This window comes from Myotis davidii, unplaced genomic scaffold (genome assembly GCF_000327345.1).
Source record: "Myotis davidii unplaced genomic scaffold, ASM32734v1 scaffold1115, whole genome shotgun sequence".
Classification (NCBI taxonomy): domain Eukaryota; kingdom Metazoa; phylum Chordata; class Mammalia; order Chiroptera; family Vespertilionidae; genus Myotis; species Myotis davidii.
The window spans coordinates 1,743,477-1,755,668 of NW_006287910.1; the positions used below are offsets into that span (position 1 = coordinate 1,743,477).

The 12,192-nt window shown below is 46.3% G+C and overlaps 1 pseudogene; it reads left to right on the forward strand.

Annotated features, from left to right (window-relative positions):
* Positions 1-2,840: 2,840 nt before the first annotated feature.
* On the forward strand, positions 2,841-3,443 carry LOC102761188 (annotated as a pseudogene).
* The last annotated feature ends 8,749 nt before the right edge of the window (positions 3,444-12,192 follow it).

Genomic DNA, 12,192 nt, shown 5'->3' on the forward strand with positions numbered 1-12,192 from the left:
CCAATGGAGCTGAGGAATGAATGAGAGGGCTTGAGGGCAGAGGGAGGGGCATTGTGGGCAGGAAGCGCCCAGGTAAAGGCCTGGAGTGGCAGTCGGGGTGGAGGTGTAGAAGATGGTTTGCATGAACATATAGTGTCAAATAGAGACCCACTGTGCAGGGACAAGCGTTGGATGCTTTCCTGTACCAGGCTTGTCCTTCCTGCAGAGCACAGTGACGTCCACTCACCTGTGCTCCATCCTGATGGGCCTTGGGTGTGGTCAGGAGCAGAGGAATGCGAGCCAGCGGCCAGGGGTTCAATCCTGGCTCTGACTCCTTTCCAGCCATGTGACCTGGGGGCAAACCACTGAGTTATCAGAGCCTCAGATTCCTCACTAGTAAAATGGGGGAAATGCCTCATGTGCTCTCCTGAGGGCCTTAGGTGATGATGGATGAGGAAGTGCCTGGTGATCAGTAAAGACATCCAGCCATATCTTCTGAGCATCTATGATGTGTCCCAAAACCAGTTGCTGGGGCCCACAGAGGAGTCTTGGGTGGGTGGCGGATGAATGGGCTGGTGGGCTCATGGCTGGAGCCTCAGGCCTCCACGGCCACTTGCCTGCCCTGGCTCGGCCAAGCCACTCTGGTCCATTTGCCACTCTGGGGCACCTGCTGATCCTCACATGATTGGAGCTCTTTTGTGGGTGCTGTTTCCTCTCTGTGGAGGGCATGGTGGCTTTGATGGGTCCAGCCATCCTCAGACTGTCCCACTGGCATGGGAGATTGAGGCCTATTACTGTCAGTCCAACAAGTGTGTCTGTCCATCCCATCCACCCACCCATCCATCCTAAGCCTTAAGGAATTTCAGCTTTGGAAAGGACTCCCTTTATTTATTATTTTTTTAAAATTGATTTCAGAGAGGAAGGGAGAGGGAGAGAGAGAGAGAGAGAAACATCCATATGAGAGAATCAGGGATCGGCTGCCTCCTGCACGTCGCCCACTGGGGATCGAGCCCGCAACCTAGGCATATGCCCTTGACTGGAATCGAACCTGGGACCTTTCAGTCTGCAGGCCGTCGCTCTATCCATTGAGCCAAACCAGTGAGGGGAGGACTCCCTTGTTTTGTAAGCAGAGACTGAGCCTGAAAAGGGGAACATTTCTCAGCATCAATGACAGGTCCTATGCTAGGGATTCAGGACTGGGTCGGATTTGTCTCTGTGCCCATGGATTAGGCTTGATATGACTTCTCCCGAACCTCCAGAACTCCAGAGCTATTTTTCCCATCTCCACTGGTATCCCAGCCCAGGCCACCACTAGCAGAAAGGTTAACCATGGCACTGCCACTGTAGTCCGAGAAAGGGCACCCTTCTACCCTCCACTGACCATGGGCTTCAGCTGCCAGCCAGCCAGTGGGTGAGCAGCTCCAAAGCACAGGCTAGAGCAGCCGTGGGCAAACTACGGCCTGCGGGCCGGATGCGGCCCGTTTGAAATGAATAAAACTAAAAAAAAAAAAAGACCGTACCCATTTATGTAATGATGTTTACTTTGAATTTATATTAGTTCACACAAATACTCCATCCATGCTTTTGTTCTGGCCCTCCGGTCCAGTTTAAGAACCCATTGTAGCCCTCGAGTCAAAAAGTTTGACCACCCCTGGGCTAGAGCCTGCATTCTGGGTCCACTCTTGCTACCGACTCTCCTAGGCTGTGTTCCTTGGAAGCCACTCAGAGATGGAGATTCGCCTGCAAGAAGTTGACTGGATGGGGGAGCTACATCCATGAAGGAGTGAGAGAGGCACAATTAGGTCAAGGAAACAGTCGGACTATGATGAGGTGGTAGCTGAGGTTTCAGCTAACCCCACTGGGAACTCTGAAGCTGGGAAAGACCTTCCATTTCGTGTCCACCACTGACCGGTAATCATGTGTGGACTGCTCCCTGGAGGCGTGATCTTTGGTGAGGCAGCTCCCTTTGGCCAAGGGAGATTTCTGGGGGGGACTCAGTGGTGATCCATAAGGAGTCAACGCCCTTGGCTGTCGGGGAGTGGTCTGTGCAGCACCATGAGGTGGCCACCACATCCACTGTCCTTCAAGGTCACTGTCTGCAACGTAGAATGAACTAGTAATGGGTCCCTGGACCCTGTGTGCCCAGGACTCTCCCTTCTCCTACAACAACCCTCTCTGTGACTGTGGCTGTGGCTGCTCGTCTTTCATGTTGACTCCCTGGCCAGCGTTGACTCGCTCAGTGGAGGGCAGCTCACTGGGGCCGGCCCACTGTCATACCTGTCTTGATGGCCACGGGTGAATGGCCAGTTATAGGCACCTGCACTAACCTGGTGCAAATAATTTCCCCAGGTGGTGAGGATGTTTCTGTGTGGAACAGACTGTGTTAATCAGCACTTCCCTGAGGATGGGTGGCCTCTATGGGAATCTTGGGAACTTTGGAGCCTGGGCAGAAGGTTAGCTGTGGTGGGAGAGGTGGATCTGGTGTGCAGAGGGGAAGAGATGGAAGACAGGGACCCATGAGCCTGGTGATCTCCAGGGCCCTGGTTTCAGCTGTTCCTAAAGCTCACCCTCTTCCCTGCCTTTCCCATTTTAATAAATCCCCGTTTTTGTTTAAGTCACTTTGAATCAGGTTCACCCTTTTGTCAATTTTATAAATTTCCAACTTCACAAACCCCTCTAGGCCGGCTTTAGAGGTTACAGCTGGGGAGCCTAAGGGCTGTGTCCAGCCTTCAACTATATTTTGTTGGGTTGGTATGTTGTTTTAAAAAAATCTAGTTTCAGTAATACATTGAGCTCCATAAAGACAATACTGGGCACTGTAGCTGGAGGGGCACTGGGCTACTGAGGAAAGATAATTAAATATGGGCCAAGGGTATCCTAAGAAGCTGAGAGGCAAAATATCATCATATGCTTTCTTTGTGTGTGCAAACTTGCCAGGGGGAGCCCAAGAAGAAGCACTCAGATGCTTCTGTCAACTTCTCAGAGTTTTCTAACAAGTGCTCAGAGAGGTGGAAGACCGTGTCAGCTAAGGAGAGGAAAATTTGAAGACATGGCAAAGGCAGACAAGGCCCGTTATGAAAGAGAATTGAAAAGTTATATCCCACCTAAAGGGGAGCAAAAAAGAAGTTCAAGGGTCCCAAAGCGGCTTCCTTCAGCCTTTTTCTTGTTTTGTTCTGAGTATGGCCCAAAAATCAAAGGACAGCATCCTGGCGGGTGCATTGGTGATGCTGCCAAGAAGCTGGGCGAGATGTGGAGTCACTGCTGCTGACGACAGGCAGCCAGATGAGAAGGTGACTGAGCTGAAGGAGAATGTGAAAAGGAGATTGCTGCACACTAAGCTAAAGGGAAGCCTGAGGCAGCAAAGCAGGGGGTCGTCAAGGCTAAACAAACAAACAAACAAAAACAAAAAACAAGGCTAGAAAAAGAAGAAAGAGGAGGAAGATGAAGAAGATGATGATGTATAAGTTGATTCTGGTGCAGTTTTTTTTTCTTGTCTATAAAGCATTTAATCCCACTGTATACAACTCATTCCTTTTAAAGAAAAAGATTGAACTATAATGCTGTGTAAGATTTGTTTTTAAATTGCACCATGTCTTTTTTTTGTATAGTCACCACACTACTGAATGTGTCTTTGGATAGCCCTGTCCTGGTGGTATTTTCAGTAGCCACTACCCTTGCCTGGTATAGGTTGGGGGTTGTAAATTGGCATGGAAATTTAAAGCAAGTTCTTGCTGGTGCCCAACACAAATTCGTTATATATGGAGATAGTATTTTCTCATTTTCAGTTGTCTCTGATGGACCTTACACGGAATAATCGTTGTTCGTTATTATAGAATACAACTATAATTTAAAAGAAAACCCATAGCTGTTTTGCTGACACTCTGAATGCTTCTAAGTAAATACATTTTTTTAAAAAATTATAGAAATCCGGTTGTAATAATTTAATATTTGGGGATTTACATAGCATCTGGCCTTTTGGAGACAGTTGGTGCATGTAAAATAAGAAACAGCCAGCCCGCCTTTCAGTGGGCCAAGCACTCCAGTTTGCCACCAACCTCGCTATTCCCTATTGCTTTTCATTTCTTCCTTTTTCTTCATTCACGCACCTGCCTGTGCTCTGCAGGCATCTTGGTTTGTGGATCCTATTTTATACAGATTCCTGAATTGTATGCTCTTTCCAACTTCAGGTTCCCAGAGGAACAGATACTGTACATTGTAGAGGGAACAAGTAAAGTAGGCGAGAACTCTAGGGAGCCTAAGGCCCTCTGAAATCCCAAAGACGTACAAATGTACGACGTCGTCGTCGTCATCATCATCATCATCATCATCAGTAACAAAATGGGGGCAGGGGACAAGGAACTTAGGCCCCAATGCACAGCCCTCCACCCCCAGTCCCAGAAGGGTACTTGCACCATTGCGGTGGCATTTATCACTGGCATTAGCAGGTATAGCTAAACTGTGTCAACTTGGAAATGCAAAATGTTTGCCAAATGAATTAAAATGAACTGACAGAAATGATATCTAGGCACTGTCTACCTTTACCTATTCTTTCTAGAAATTGCGATGGCATTTCTCCAGAGCCCAGCGTCAACGAAGAAGGAAAGAAATGAGTCCTCTGGCTTGTGGAAGGCGTACCTTGTTATTCCAGCCGATACCTCCTTTGTCCCATTGTCCCCCTGCCACTGCTGACGTGCAGTCATTGGCCTTGGAGACTGCACATTGCTGGCCAGCGCCTTTCCCTGGGCACATTTGTGAAAAGGAGGATGACGTTTCTCTCCCTTTGTGCCTGTCGCTTCCCTGAATTGAAGTTGATTGACTACAATGCACCATTTTGAAGCTCAGAGTGCAGGCAGAGGTTTGATAAAGCATTTTGCTGCGCTCCGTGCGTGGGCTGCACCTTGAAGTCATGGTGGTTTTATATCATCGTGTGCTGTGGCTGCCTTACTGCTCCTGGCTGCGTGACACTGTGGTTTTACTTAATGCACACCCGGGACCCGCCATGACCTGGCCCACCCTCTTCTCCTGCTTGGTGGTGCCCTCTTTGCCATTCTTAAAGGTGTGTCGTGTGGGTTCAGTCCTCCCTGCAGTTCCCCTTTCTAAAATGTTTTTCCTGTTGTGACTTCCTGAAACATCTGCTCCTCTTCCCTGACTTTCTTTGAAGATTTAGGAGCTTTTGGGACCCGAGTCTTATAATTCTGAAAATTGTCTTCTAGTTCCCAGGACCCCAAGTGGAGCAGCATAACTTAGGGGAGGGAGAATGGCCTTTGGAGAGAGAATCACATGGGTTTGAATCCCGGCTCCTCCACTTACTAGCTATGCCATTTGGGACATGTTACTATCCACCTCTCTGAACCTCAGTTTCCTCATCTGTAAAATGGGGATCGTGGCTCAGTGGATAGAGCATTAGCCTGCGGACTGAAGGGTCCTGGGTTCGATTCTGGTCAAGGGCACATGCCTGGGTTGCGGGCTGGATCCCCTGTAGGGGGCATGCAGAAGGCAGCCAATCAATGATTCTCTCTCATCATTGATGTTTCTACCTCTCTCCCCGTCTCCCTTCCTCTCTGAAATCAATAAAAATATATTTTAAAACAGAAAAAAGGGGGATCGTGATAAGACCTAAATCTTGTTGTGAGGATTAAGTGTGATAATGTATTAAAAGGGTATATCATCACAGTGTCTGGCACATAGTGAATGATAAATAGGAACAATTAATACAGTGTATGGGATGGGTCCAAAGATGGATTGGCCTGAGGCAGACCTTGGAACCTTTTAAATTGAAATCACATCATCTCACGTTTTGACTTCCAGGCTCCCTTTCGCTAAAAGGCAAGTGCAGAGACTGATCTAATTCATTGAAGTTTTTGGTTAATCAAGGGCTTGCTACCCTCCAATGGCTTTGTGTTGATTTTAGGATAAAGACCAAAATTCTCAACGTGGTTTGCAAAGCCCCACACGGTCAGAGCCCTGCTCATCTCTCCAGACTCATATCCCAATTCCTTTTGCTCCTTGGGTTTGACACCAGGCCACGGGGCCCTTGCACAGGCTGCTCCTTTTGCAGAGATACCGAATACATGTTACCTACCCACTAACTCCTATTCATTTTTCAGAGCACAGGCATGACCTTTGTAATGCCCAATTATTCTGATTTCTGATTATATATCCTACGTTACTGTGTTTACTTGATTAATGTCTACTTCCTCCGCTGGACCGTGCACTCCGTGAGGGCAGGGAACACAGCTGTGGGTCGCTCACCATAGCATCGCCAGCGCCTAACACAGTAACCAGCCTGTAATGGCCATTCATTAAGTGATTTGTTGACTGCATAGGTGAAATACATGGCTTACTGTTTTACGAATGTGTGCAGTCAGGATGTTTGCTTGAAACTACAAAGTCCTACTACTTTTGAAGAAAGAAAGACCAAGAGACAAGTCACTAGAAGACAGAAAATAGTGTGATGGAGCTGGGTTGCTCCTGGCACCGGGTAAATGGACAGTTAGTGGGGGTTTGTGAAGGACGTGAGTGTGTGTAGTGTCAACTGTGGACTTTCTTCTCATCCTGGTTAACCTGGCTTCGAACCCAGGGACAAAGTTTTATTTGAGAGCAGGGCTGCTGCTGGTGCATCCTGACTGCATCCTGACTGCACACCTTGCTCACCCTTTGTAAGTGGGGTGCTGCTGAATGAGTAGCCTGACCCACCTTAGGCCGTGTAGGGTTTAGGGAGAATAGTCCTGGACTCCTAAGTTCTTGACCTGCTATCAAAAACAGTCCTTTCCATTTCTAAAACAATGCACACTTGTTCTTGATACACAGATTTGGAAAACACAAAAAATAAAAATAATTGAAAAAGAAAATAAAAATCCACCAGCATTCTACCACCCACAGATAACCATATTAACATTTTGGTGCATATGCTTCTGATTTTTTTTTTAATGTGTTTCTGTGTGTGTTTTATTTATATAGCTTATAACCTGATTTTTTCCAATTAGCAGATGTACCATGGATACCAAGTGTCCGGAAAGGGATTTATGTCCTTCCTGCGGGCTTGGTGTGATAGTACTAGCCTTGTGCCAAGAGCTTGGGGGTACCAGAACTGCAGAGGGTCCTATAGAGTGGTGAACCGTGGCCTTTGGAAGGAGTGACTATGAGGAGATGAGTCAGGCAGTGGTGCAACAGAGACATGGGCTGGTGGGGCAGTTGATGTGAGACATGCCCCAGCCACTCACCAATAGATTCTGGGGGGCGAGGGGGGAGGCATACGTAGGAGACCACAAAAGCAGGGTCATGGAGCTGATAAACTGGCAAGGAGGTTCTTGGAGCCATCGACTCTCTCATTTATTTTACCCAACAAGTTTTTCTTGAGTGGCTGACATTGCTGTACCAGGTGCTGAACGAGGTGATGGGGATTGTAGGAAACATAATTGTGACCTCGTTGGAAACTTGCACCATCCCATGTACACGTGTCAAGTGCTTGGCACAGAGCAGCAGCTTGGTACAGGGCACCCACAGAGATGACCACTTATTACTTTTCCAGAATCTCATCTATGGTTGGTGATTATCTCCATGTTGCCACATCACTAGAAGGTGCGGGGAACTACATTTTTGTATCACCTTGTGTCCGTACAAATGATATAACTAATTGAATATGAGCACTCTGTGATGCTGATACTTATCAGTGATGCTAGCTTCGCCACCATGAACTCTGGCTCTGTCACATTATCTCGGAAACTTTCCTTCGGGCGTTGGGGTACATTATTGCTCCTTCAATCACATCTTGGTCCTTGGAGGACCAGCTGGTAGGCCAACTTTTATTACCTGTTGTTTTTTAAATCACAACAGGGAAATGATAGCAAGGCATTGGGAAGGCATTTTTATATAAGATGAAATGAGCCAAGATTGGAAGAGGACGTTTTTATTTGCCTTATAAATGGAGTGGATACAGCGTGAGCGGCATTGTGAATGAGATGAAGGGCACTGCAGATCAGTGAGCACAAGCCATCCACCCTGCTGCACAGGCAGAGAGCCTTTGCAGTGGGCTGGGTTCGGTTGCAGTCAGCTGCCGTCATTTTTCTGCAGCAAGGAGGTTGTAGTTCGAAAGTACCCGTTTCATGGCCAATCTCAGTTAGCTTTGATTCCAGGCAAAATGTCTTTTTTAATTCATTAGGCATAGAAGTCTACAAAAAGGCCTGGGTGGAAAATTATTGGCTTTAAAATGCAAAAAGAAAACAGCAAAGTTGAAATTAATGAATATTTTAAAAAATTCCTACACGTTGCGATACTTTGTCAATATTGCTAATTGTTAAATTTAGTGTTCCTAGAGATTTTATTACATCTGAAAAAGCTCTAAGATTAGAATTTCCCATTTTCAAGAGCTTCTGAGTATGCAAATTGCCAAGAAATCACATCCAATCAAAATTTAAATGCCACTTATTATTGAATAATTTCAGAAGAAAAATTTAGAAGTTTTCCTCAAAAATATTTGATAGCAAACAATCTATTTAATGTAGGATGTAGGCAAATAGGTAATACATTTGAAATACTCTCTGGTGAGGCCTCCGAAAGTGTCTGGGGTATACAAAATTCTTCAAAAGGCCTTGTCATTGAGCCTCCCTCCCCATTCCCCTATAAAATAGTTTAGATAGGAGCTATTTTGAATGGTGGCTGTTCTGTGTGTGTGTGTGTGTGTGAAGTTTTTGAGCTTTATGGTAGATTATTTTTTTGTTAAATATTCATTCTCTCCCCATTTACCTCATTGATGTTCAGCAAGGCCATGTCATGTGCCTTTATGGTGGGTATACTTCCCCACACTTTGCTTAGTTGACCATGTGATTTTCTTTGGCCAATGGGATGTGCGAGCACCTAACTAGCAGATGCCTGAAATAAGCTTGTGTGATGGGCTGGCCCTCTTGTGCTTCTGCCTTCTCCATGAGAACAAGGGCCCTTAGTCACTGGCCTTAGAAGAGTGAGAGACGCATGGAGCAGAGCTACCCTAGCATAGCAGCAGGTCTGCAGCCCAGCAGAGTTGTAACCCACAAAAGCATGAATGAGAAATAAATGCTAAGAATTTGTGGTTGTTTGTTTTACAGCCTTCTTGTGGTCATAGCTGACCGATACAATCTCCTACTCACAGTGGTGCTTACTCAAGTTACTGAAGCAATGACCATTTGTTATTTTCGACTGTATTGCTAGCTATTTATTTATTTATTTATTTATTTATTTCCAACCATAATGCAAGGGTTACCCTGAAAACAAGTTCAGCTACTTTGCACATGCTGTTCCCTCTGCCTGAAAAGTTTGTCTTTCTGCTCTTCACATAGTTGAGTGGCTAACATTGTACCAGGTGCTGAACGAGATGATGGGGATTGTAGGAAACATAATTGTGATAACATAATAATAAAATTATTATTAGTAAGTCTTTGGTTCTGGCTTTAAATATTACTTCCTTGGAATGACCTGAGCATTTATTGTGGTTTTCATGGATGCAGTATAGGGTAGGTACACTGAGCAAGCACAGGATGAGATAGTTTGAATGATCTGGAAAGCTCTGGGGTGTAGGAGTGGTCTCTCACTGTCCGGTACCTGGCTCTGGTGTGGTTCAGGGCAGAGGGTGAGTGTCCCAGACCGTGGGAGCCTGACTAAAGGAGGTGGATGGGGTGGGGGGTGTGGACCGGGAATTGGTTGGTTTGCGTATCAGAGGCATGCTGAACGCAAGCTATTTGGTATCTCTAGGAATTAGCTAAGCCTGCGAGGGGCAGTCCCCCCCTGGGTCCAGAAGGCCCCAAGATGTCAAATCATCATAAAATATAGAAAATAAAACACATGATTAATAGTTGCACAGATGGAATCAGCCTTGGTTATTTGGTGTGTCTGTCCTTCCTGTGGCGTTGGCATTGCTGATCCACAGCTCCCTCATGCCAGAGACTCCACTGCTTCACAGCTGGCCTTTGGGGGAGTGGGGTCCAATAATCGAACTTCCCTGAGCAGATATTCTCAGACATTCTCCCAAACTGGGAATTATCAGGAAGAAATTGAAAAATGGAAGGAATTACAGAGACATTCTTGCAGCACATCGAGCCAGTCTTTCTAGTGTTCAAGTCGCAAGGATAATGCCAGGAATTTCCAGTTATATTTAATAAAATTGGCCAGCCCTTTGTGACAGCGTCCTACTGACATCAAGAAAAATGACTGTTGCATATCTCCTCCGGATTGTGCAAGGATTCAGTATCATAATAGACCATCTCAGCCACGACTTTACAAAACAGAAACAACTGCAAGAAATTGGTTTTCTTTCATTGGTTTGGTGAAAACGTGCCTGTGATTGCCTTTACCTCTTGGGCGGTCACTGGCATGGACCCTCTTTGTTTACAAGTTGTTCTGGGAATAGGGTGCAGCACAAGCTTTTCTGACCCCAGCAAGTCCGCCATTTTTGGGACCAAAGGTATTTCTGGGGAGAAGGTATGCCAGGTGCATAAGGAACTCAGCTATTATTGTGGTAGGAAGCAGGTCAGAGAGGCTGTATATCATAGTGCTCACAATCTTAGGCTCTCTTCTCGGACTGCTTAGATCAAATCATGCTTCTGTTACTTATTTGTATGTGATCTTGGGCAACAGTTTTAATCTCCCCGTGTCTCGTGCTCTTATTTGTAAAATGGGATGATATGGTAATGATTAAAAGAATTTGTATTTATGTTGCTCAGCATAGAGCCAAGCTTGGAGTGAGAGCTTAATAATTATAGTCATTTAAATCAATCATTACTCATCCCTTCCCCAGTCTCTTCTTTATGAGATTTGGAGATTTATTGGGATAGATGGGAATATTCCCAACTAATGCCTAATGGCAAGGAAGGGAAGCAAAACTCTGGAAATAAAACTACCCTGAAGGAGTGGGGCTGTTCCAGCTGTTGACCCAGCTTAACTCCAGACTAAGAATAGATTGGGATGGTCCCAACGTGGGTCTGCAGGGTAGGACCCTGATGGCAACAGAGGGGAACATATGTTGCAAGGCTTGCGGGTTTGCATAGAAGTTCGAAGAGGTGGAACCTGGGAGCTGGAGTGTGGAGGAGGATCCCTGGGTCCCCTACAGGGACTGGGCCATGTGGGCATCGTCACAGCAGAAGGCAGACACCCCAGCTGTGCTGGACCGACTTTCAACAACACCCTGTTGCAGCCTTGGGGATGAGGGGAGGTGAGTACAGGGCTGCCAGTGAATGGGTCAACTTCTCAGGTTTCTCTCTGTCTGGAGTTTGGAAGCAACCTTTGGGTTAATTAAACCTTCAGGATTTTTAGACCATGAAAAAGGAAATCTAGAGGGAGATATCGGACCTCTTGCTCCTGTCAGCATCATGGGAAGGCATGAAATTAATTGGAAAATAAGAGATGTGACTGTTTCCTAGGTTAATAAAATGCGTCATGCCTGTTAAACACATGGGCACCCTTTTCACCCTCATCACAAACCTTCAAGATTGTGTTATTGTCCAAAGCCCTATGAAGGCTGACCAGGCGCTGCAGATACCGGTTCCTCCTCCAGCTCTGCTCTCGCCCCCTGTTACCTCCTAACTTACTCACTCGGATCCTTTCTCTTCTGGGAATAAGCCACGCTCTTTCCCACTCAAGGCCTTGCCGTTGCAGTTCCCTCTGCCTGGGATGCTGTTTCCCAGGTAATGACACATTCTCATCTGGTGGGTCTCACCCTAAAGGTTACCCTTTTAGATTTTTCCATTCACATCCCTTCTTCCTCTAAGTGAATCTCCATCACATCACTCTCTCTAGCATTGCCGAAATGGTCTTTGTTACTTCATGGTTAGAGGTTGTTGTCCCTACTGGAATGTAAGCCTTATCACAGTGACTTTGTGGGTGTCCCTCAAGATCCTATCATCTCCCCAGTGATCTCCATAGTTTGTTGAAAGATTTAGGAATTCCTCATTTTACAGATCAAGTATTGAGGCACAGGGAGGTGAAATAGCTCTGTCACAGTTACTCAAGGTAGCAGATGTTTTCAGTGCTCCACTCATAGCTCCTAACCCTTACCTCTCAAGTGTCCACTGGCCCAAACAAATGCATTGGTGTTTCTCTACCTGCGGACTTCCTGCGGTTGTAAGCCATCTTTGCCCACCCGCACGATATCATGGAGGTGCTGGGGGAATTCACACCTCCTGCACCCCTTGATCAGGAACTGGTGGGTGTTGGGGGATGGCTACCCCAGGTGAGATAACTATG